The sequence below is a fragment of the Montipora capricornis genome, chromosome 10 (genome assembly GCF_036669925.1).
Source record: "Montipora capricornis isolate CH-2021 chromosome 10, ASM3666992v2, whole genome shotgun sequence".
NCBI classification, from domain to species: Eukaryota; Metazoa; Cnidaria; class Anthozoa; order Scleractinia; family Acroporidae; genus Montipora; species Montipora capricornis.
The window spans coordinates 29,773,810-29,783,503 of record NC_090892.1 but is presented as its reverse complement, the minus strand read 5'-3'; the positions used below and the strand labels follow the sequence as shown (position 1 = coordinate 29,783,503).

Below are 9,694 nucleotides of genomic sequence, written 5' to 3'. Positions count from 1 at the left end.
TATAATTGCTCCCATTTTCATGTAAAATTGGATAAAATTAAGAAAAACAGGGGTCACCGAGTTAATTTCTGCGCTATAAGCATTAGAAGCTCCATGATGGCTCTTATTTACAACCATATGCTCTTGCTATGGTAACAGGTGATGACGTCATGTGATTATGTTTTGGTTCACTGATGATCGAGCTAGTAACTGTTACCAAGAAATTGTAAGAAAAAATATTATTTTGTTTTATTGAATCCCTCAAATGTAAAAGTGCTAGAAAACCTAAAAATTATTGTGAGCCTCCTTAATTCACTTGAAGAAGGCAAATCCACGCAAAAATAAAGCCCAAGTTTTAGACTCCTAAATTTTTGAAAGCTTATTTATTAACTATTCTTGTAAAATAGTTTTTCCCTGATATCTGACGATCTTTAAATGGTTTTAACTTATTTTTCTCACCAAACTTGAAATCGATGTTTTGGCTATATCAGGAGCAAACAAAACAAAATTCGAAAAATTTGGCCTTTGAAGGTCTACAGTAACCTCAAGTGTACTGGGTTTCAGTAAATCATGTTGTTGGGTGATCAAAGTAAACCAATCAGAATCGAAGAAAATGTGGTGAAATATAATCGCCGATGTGGAAAACGACCGTGCACGTGTTGCTTTTTGAAAATAAGATATCTTTCTTTTTTGAACATGAAGTACATAAAACGCTACCTTTTGGAATGCAATGCTTTGGAGTCTCTACCATAACAGTAAGACAAATCGACTTCATTTTCTACGGGCGAGAGACTGAAGCATGGGCCGATAGCTACAAATCCTGTCTCGAAATATGTTTTAAACTCCATTGTACTCTGGAACGCAATAGGACGATCAAATTGATCGATACTAGAATGCACAGACATAAAATGTTTTTTGAAAAATGTTAATTGTTACATTTTTTTTTAGATACACAGATAATCAACAACAGTCAGATAATTTAATCTATTCTTAACTAGTGTCTCTATTTATCAGTGATCTTTTAATAGGGATGATTATTATTCTTCTTAGCATATTTAAGGTTTAAAGTTGCATTTTAATTCTGTACACGACCCCACAAGCCTTTAGCTTTAACATTTCATAGTTTATACGTAAAGGTCTCATGTATATATGTAACCGGCTTCGGCTGAACCTCGTTGACTTTTCCCGGCTTTCATGGAAAACTCGGGCGCATTGCATAACTTGTTGAATTTAGATATCAGCTGTACTCTGGTTATACTACTGTTTTCCTTTGTTAACTTTGTTTAGTTTCTACTCTACCCTCCTAGGTTTAGTTTACAGACACTCATTCATCGGCTGACATCAAAACAACAACAAAAATGCTGAGTAACATTTTAGAAATACATTTCTGAAAACATTAATAATGCATGAGGTAATTAACCAATTGTGTGGCCTCATTTGGGTAACATGGATGCCCCTTGATAACCGGTAAAGAACAGATCCAAAAATGCGCGATTAGATGTCCAAACACGCATGTTCGGAAATCAATTTGATAAAAAATGCAGTACTTGAAAAAATGTTTATTACCTTCCAAGATTACAGTAATCAATCTCTGCAGCTAACAGTGGCAGATAGCGACCAACCGTCTTATTAGCCACTTCCCAGATGATTTTTGTAAGCCAGAAGTTAAGGGAAAGGTTGTCCAGGTCTTCCAACCTTTCTTCAAGACTTTGCACGGTTTAGCCCAGAAGACCACGATCTGTTTTATACTTAGAGGTAATTTTTGTGATTTGTTCGAGTCCAGTAGAGTAGAGAAGAGTAGAGTAGAGTACAGTTGCATCAAGTCTAGTTGAGGCGAGTCGAGTCGAGTCGAGTCGAGTCAGATCGGGTCGGGAAGAGAGAGTCGAGTCGAGTTGAGTCCAGTAGAGTGGAGTCACGTAGAGTCAAGTTGAGTCGAGTAGAGACGACTCTAGTCGAGTCGGGTAGAGTAGAGTTGAGTTAAACAAATTGGGTACGATTGTATAAGTAGTTTTTAAACCAGTCATGAAGAGTTCCATGTACTCCATAGTGGTAAAGTTTAGACAGCAGAATGTCATGATTCACAGAGTCAAATGCCTTTGTTGTCTGAGTTGTGGTCTATCTCTAGATGTTCTTACTGCAATATATTTTCGAAAAGCCAGCGATAAATACTTTCTCAATTCAGACGAGCTCGGTACGTTCTTCTTTAGATAATGCACCATACACTTTCTAATTACCTTGTCTTTAGCAAACAAGCACGACGTTTTCTTATAAGGAATTCTGGATGGTTCTCTGTCCTGGGGAGTATGTTTTTATTTGCTCTATCGGAGATAGAGGTAGAGCCAGAGCATCTCTCTGGAGATCGGTACGGATTCCTCATCAGTTTTCCTTACATAATCAATGACCAAGTCTTTCGACAGTTTGTCATTCTGGTCCACCACACAAGTACTAGTGTTTGGAAGAATGGGTTGCTAGGTTTTCTCACTGTTTGTCATGTCAGTCATGTTGTTCAAGTTGGATTCACATGGCTTTGATGACTCATGGCTTGCTTAACTTCATGGTAGCTTTGATGTCATCTTCCGAATGGAATTTATTAATCCCCCATGAGCTTAGGGGATTGACAGAGACTGTCTCCTCACCATGTGTTGGTCGATTTGATTTCGACATTTAAGTCTGCATGTTGGTGAGCGAAAGGCAGTGCACAATTAATTGCACGAATGTGTGCTTGTTCAGAATCTTTACCTTCACCTTCGAAGAACGCCATTTCCTCACTTCTTCAGTCTCTTGCTTCTATTAAAATGCAGCGGAAATTGCTCAAACATTTAGTGCAAAAGCAACAAACAGCAATGCGGCACACAACCTGGCGAAAAGGAAGTTACACTTTCCAAGCTATGTTGTGATTCGCTTGCTATCCATCCTGATTGGCTAATTACGTCAAACTTCCACTTATGCAGGAGTGACAAATTTGCATACTGATTCTCCATGAGTAAAAATGAGTCACAAAAAGCTTTTGTCGTTTCTTAATTGATTTAAGAGTAGTTATCCAAGGCTTTCTGAATTGTTTTCGCATTTTATTCGAAAGCTTTCGAACTGGAGCATGTTTACCAGTAATTTACTGAAGGGTTTCGGCAAATGCATTCATACTTTCATTGACGTCATCTCCTATGAGACTTGCAAAATCAATTTCTGAAATTCTTTGTAAGAAGAAATCTTTGTTGAAACTAGAAACATCTCTATGGAAGTGAGATTCGTTTTTTGTTGAAAATTTGTGAGCAATCGTGCCAAACACCAGAAGGTGATCGGAAATACTGGCTAAGCAAATACCAGATTTTAATACCTTTTGGTGAACGGTTGTATATATATGGTGGGTTATGCAAGTAGCCTTAGTAATAATGGGCATAAGGCCTGAGTGGAGAAGCATGTCTTGGTAATCTGCGGTTCTATTATCAATTTAATACTGCAACATGTTTATGTTGGGATCACCTAATACATTAACCTGATTACTACTCTTGTTTAAACCTTGCAAACACTCCTTCATAACCTCGTGAAAACTTCCAAGTTTGCTATGCGGGTGTCAATATACACATCCAATAATAACATTTTGCCCTTTTTTACTCGTGGTCTCAACACCTTAGGCAGGAAGTTCGAGGTCGTGCCTTCTAATGAAGTTCAATTCGTCTGCTAAATAAAGACCAACACCACCTGCCGAAGTTTTTGAATTAGTATTCACAAATGAGTATGCAGGTATGCTAATATTTTACAGGGAATTGTCATTCAACAACTTTTCAGATGGCAATAATATCTGGTGCTTTTTTAAACATAACTAAAATATCATTTAAAAACATTAAATTGTTAGACAGGCTGCGCATATTACAGTGAAGAAAACCCTTTTTTGTGAGCTGCCTTGTCGACAAATACTCCAGTTTGTTTTATAGTGTGGTATTTTGACTCAAGGTAGTTTCCACATGGTGTATTTTATTTTCAAGTGTTTTCTCTGGGCTTTCTATAACATCCTGAAAAAGGTCTTTAGGATCTATCCACAATAACAGCGGGGAAACAGATCAAGAACATCCCTGTACATATCTGAATCACTCACGCAGAATTTTAAGAAGATCTTTGGGGAAATCAACAAGATAAAAAGGTCAAGGAAGTGGAAGTTCATATGGATGCATAATGGTCGAATTTTCCTTCGTGAAGCTGAAAATAGTAGGATCTATGGCTTCAATACAAAGGAGGATCTTACTGAATTCTGTCAATGGTGACGCCAACCAGCTATTTCCAACAAGCTGAGTATAAGTTGTCAACATAGCAAATAAGAACTACCTCTTTAATCCTCATGTAGAGTTGCCATTTCATGATGTTGGTAATGACAAGTTTCTCAAAGTAACTGGCGCATGGGTTCATTTGTTAGCAATACTGTGTTAGAGTGAAAACGATCACGAACTTCCCTTCTTGTAAACTTGACAATTACTTTCGGTGGTGCCACAGTATTGAAACTGGGAATACAGTGCCTAACTGAAATATCCGTGTTGTTTACTGCCACGCCAATGGCATTTCCAACTGATCGCACAATACCTTCACAGGAGAGTTCCTTGTTCAGAGCTATTCCAGCGATTTCAAGGCAGTCACTGCATATGTACTGAGCTAGTTCTTCTGCTTGCTTGACAGCTTCATTTACAGTTTTCCTGGATTCATGGATGTCATTCTTGAGGCCCTCTATGACGCTACTTTGGTAAGAGAGCTTCTCGGCAACACAATTGTACTGGCCTAGAAAGTCATCATATTACTTCGATAAAAATGAGACTGTTGTCTTCAAATCATGAAGACTTCTACTTATTTGTCCAATTTCCAGCTTTAGTGGTGCGATTTCCTTTCTTGGGAGCTCCCTTATCTTCTCTTTTGTAGCCATATTGGAAGTTTAGCGACGATGTGGCGGGAGACCTAGGAACATGGCTGTAAGTGAAGGCCGAGTAGTGTTTGATCGCTACTTGGAAAACTCCTTGAAGAACAACACATACCAAAAAAGATCCATAGCACCTGTCGACTTCCAGATACATTTGGAAATGAGGCTCCATCAACATGTCCATCAAGGATCTTCCATCATCGTTCAAGTCCAAAAGCATGCTGGTCACTTTGTTCACCAATAGATTATTAGTGCACTTCTCCATCCAGCAACACAGCCATCAAGCTGGTCATGGTTTACAATAACAAAATTAGATGTCGCAAGGAATACACCCACAAAGAAGCGACATGATGGCGCAAAATAATGCGGACAAAAATTAGTATACGACAAAAAATGACAAAGCGTACCTGGAATCAGAATGTCACCCTGCCCTAAAAAATGCGCCACAAAAAGAAGAGGCTAGCCAAGCACGCATCGCAGAAATGGGAGGAAGTGAAAATGCTGGAAAAAGATAAAACGAGGATGGCAGCCCCGGCTATTGATTTATGAAGTTTCCCAAGAGGCAGTGCAAAAAGGAATTAAGAGTAGGGTAAAATTGCTGTCACTTGCTAACAAAAGAAGGCAAAACTGATTTCGCCGAGTTTATCACCAACCAAGGCTACAAAGCAGTAGAAGAGGCTCTAAGGGTCGGATGGGAAATGGAAGAGGCTCCAGCTAAATTAGAGAGAAACCCGAAGACACGAATTGAAATGCTTCACGAATTTCTACAAGAATGTGTATCCCCTTGTAACAAGAAGTGGCTTACCATCGCCAAAGATATCCTTCACAGAAATTCTATCCCAGAGGCTGATTTCAAAGAAGCCATCAGAAATCTTCCCGTCAAAGATCGTGGAATATATCACAACATCTTGCATAAAGGGCGTGCAAATTGTGGGAAAACGTTCATCCTTTATTCACTAATCCTTCAATGCAAGAACAAATTTTGCCTGGGTAGGAGCTTAAGATTGTGAAGTCATCTCTCTCAATGACTTATGCTGGTTGGAGAATATAATATCACGACCTCTTATTGCTTATGGAGGGACAAACAGTTCACTTGCCCGCCCCTAGATCTCACTATGCAGAGGACATTGTGTTCAAAAGGGACATTTCTATTTTTTGCACTGGTAAGGATGAACTTGTCTATGTTGGTAGAGGGGTAGCTGATTCACATGAGACTGAGATGATGCAAGTTCGATGAAAGGTTGTCAGTTTCCATGTGCAAATTCCATTTACCGAGCAAGTAGATATTTTGCCATGCCCTCGCTGCTTCACAGAGTTCATCTGTGGACATGAAGGAAGTGTTGCTGCTAACTAAGCAGAACCATATTGGCATGTTTTCCTTCCTTTTCCTTCTAGTGCCAAAACGTGTTTAAAGCGAGATGCATTCTCCCCTTAATCGGACTCACTGGTTATCTGTGACGTTTAGCTGCCCTGATTAACCACTTTTGTACAAAAAATTGGCTCCAAATCGCTTCGGGACAATTCATTTATGACTGTTTTCTATTTTGAGGACTTACCATAAACTATGGAACGCTTGGATCTTTCTTGGAACTCTCAAGTTGATGCTATTACAAATAAAGTTAATAGAATTTTAGGTCTACTTAAAAGAATGTGTAGAAGGATGCCGAAACCATGAAGGTACTGTATTGCACGTTGGTGAGATCGCAAGCGGAATATGGATAAGTTGTGTGGTCGCCATAAACCACACAAACCGTTGATAAGCTTGAGCGAATACATCGGAGGGGAACAATTTATTCTCAGAAAAAGGATTTTTACCTAGGACGAGCACCTAAAATGTCTTAAGTTGCTTTCATTGGAAAAAAGACGCTATCTTTTTTATGTCAAATTTTTGTATATTTATCTATTTATTTAGATTAGCTACAGGTAATCTGTCTCACATGGTGTGTTCCACTCTTTTACAGATTATCCTTATGGCTTTGTTTGTGTGTACATAGATTTTTTGTTTTCTTGCCATTAAATTGTAATAGATAAATATATGAAATTGAACATTGATTAGGGTCAAGAAGTAGTAAAACAGGAATTTATGAGGAGGTTCATTTGGTTAACCATTCAATTGAAACATAAGGGTAGTTAATAGTTAATCTATTGTCTCTAATAGACGGTAAACCATATTGTAAGGTTTAAAGTATTTCGCCACTTGAAATTGCTTTTATCATGCATTTAAAATGGTATCTGAAGTAAGAAATTTTTGTGCCAATAGGGAAGACCGAATTTTGAGATGCAAAATGGGACTTTTAAGTGGTTAACTGTCGTGGTTAGTTGTGCATGTTCTAAATTATAAAGTATGTGTCAACCAGAAGTTGTTGTGTTGCATGTAATAAAAAAACCTGATTCCTGTAAACATTTCAGTGGGTTTAGTTCATTAATTTATTTTGCATTTTAACTGCAGTACAAGTATTCTTTATGGTGCTAATAGCACTTAAGAGTCAGTTCTTTGCAGTGGGTATCTTACCCTCTTATCTGAAATACATTGGTAAAAATGATAAAGTATTGACTGCTTGCAAGAAATTAAATCAATTTACCTCAATTACATATAAATGCATGGCTGGTAGTCTCGCTGTGAAAACATACAGTGCAAGTCAATATCTAGGACCATTTCCTTTAATTCTTATTACATCATTTAACTGTGCATTCATTGATGTGATTAAATTGTTGATAGTTTCAATCCGTATTGAGTACATTGTGTTCACCACACTTTGTTTGAATTGCTCAAAAGACTCTTTTGTTATGTTCTGTGATACAGCTAGCTCTTAAAGTTTGTTGGAGGCAATGTGAAACAGATTTTCTATAGGAGTTGAATCATCCCGCGACATTGCACTTTTTGCAAGCGCTGAGTTTTGTGATGGGTCATCGCCTTGTACCCAAATGTGACTATTTCCTTTGTCTGCTGTCTGAAACATAGAATTAAAGTTTCTGTCAATGAAACTGGAAAAGTATGCACCAGGATTGTATTTGTGGGCACATCCAGATCCGTCCAAAAAGAACGATAAATGCTCAGTCCAAAAATTCTCAGGCAAATATTTCTTGTACCATTTAGCAATAGATAACCTTGTTTTCAGATCATCTCATTTGTGCTTGTAAATAGTAAGAGCCTTTTTCATTTAATAATCTGGTGAATATATATGCATTTCGCCGGTAAAATTATAAAAAAGTAAAAGGTAAAAACTGTTAAAATGTTTGACTAAACGTTTTCAATCTTGCGATCATCTTCAGAGTGATTAAATTGCATAAACCAACTGTTTTATATTTGTGGTTACGTAATACCAGTTCCCATGGGGTATATAAACAAACAATCGGAACCGGCCAAACACCTAAAGAAACACCCCGAACACAAATTCACATGGGACATTTTGACTTCGGCTCATTCATGGACAAAGAGAAAAATGAAAGAGGCATTTTACATCGCACGCTTCAAACCAGTCCTAAATAAACAAGTCCAGTCATTTCACCTTACCCTATACCCCATGGGAACTGGTGTAACGTAACCACAAATATAAAACAATTGGTTTAAACAATTTAATCACTCTGAAGATGATCAGTCAAACATTTTAACAGTTTTTACCTTTTACTATTTTATAATCTGGTGAATGTCCTTACCGAAACTTCAGCATTGTGAATTCTTGCTTGTTCCATGTTGCGTGCAGCGGAAAAGTTCCCCTCCTCCTTCCTTCACGTTACAATGATCCTGGTTATGTCTCTCTGTAAGCTTCTTGGACGCCTTTTCTTCATGCCTACCTTAGGGTACACTTGTTAACACCACGATTCGCTATGACGTGAAACGCAACAAAGATCTGTGACTTTACACACTGAAACTCCTGGAACATGATTTAAGTAATAGATACGAGCTCTAGCATCACAGGTGATTCTTCCCTTAAAGACCATTTTGTTTGAAGCAAATGTTGGTTTAATTTAGCCACCGGTTACGATGTATTTGAAATCTTTACTTTATCATCAAGTCTCATTCTATATTAACAAAGAACAGTTGTTTTTAATTTCCAGAAAAAAGAGTGCATAATTAACCTGAAATCTAATATCAAATACTATGACCTTCACCCTTATCTCTATCATTGGCATCACATCTTCGTTCACAAATTCCTCAAATAAATCTTTCAGACAATCCTGGCCAAAAGTAGTTATGACACTTGAGTTGGCTCACGTAAACCCCCATCCCCCCTAATGAATATTGGAAAATATCACGTCTTTTTCCAACAAAAAGAGAAAAAAATCACTTGATTATCACCATTGTAAGTGGGGGAAGGGGAGACCTTGGTCGCTGTCCCAACCTTTTTGTCCAGGATTGTAGATGAGCAAGAGATTTGTGTATCCCTGACTGGCACTGACGTACCAGTTCTGCTGGTCGACTTGGCTTCCTGGAGACAACATGGAAACCTGAATCTGAAGTTTTTGACAGGCAAGGGCGCAAACTACAGAGAGATTGAAGTTATTCAGTGAGTCCAACTGATTGGAATACACAAGTGTCAAGGTCTGATTGGATTGCACCAATTCGCTGCATGGGGAGGGACGTTTGTTGGTATTGTGACGAATATCAATGATATTTTTGTATGACAAAACTGAAAGAGTACATGCCTTTAACAAAAAAAGGAAAATAACTGCACTTAACTGGACATCAATCATTTGTTAGCTAAAGTTTATCAAGAATGCACTGTTTTGCTTTAGGAAAATGAGACTTCGAAAATCCAAGGATGGCCGCCACCGAAATTGCAGGTAATTAATCCTGACGTCATTGCTGGTTCC

The 9,694-nt window shown here is 38.0% G+C and overlaps 1 pseudogene; it reads left to right on the top strand.

Moving 5' to 3' along the window:
• The first annotated feature begins 4,925 nt into the window (after positions 1 to 4,925).
• LOC138020620 (uncharacterized) lies at positions 4,926 to 9,391 on the top strand (annotated as a pseudogene).
• Positions 9,392 to 9,694: the final 303 nt, after the last annotated feature.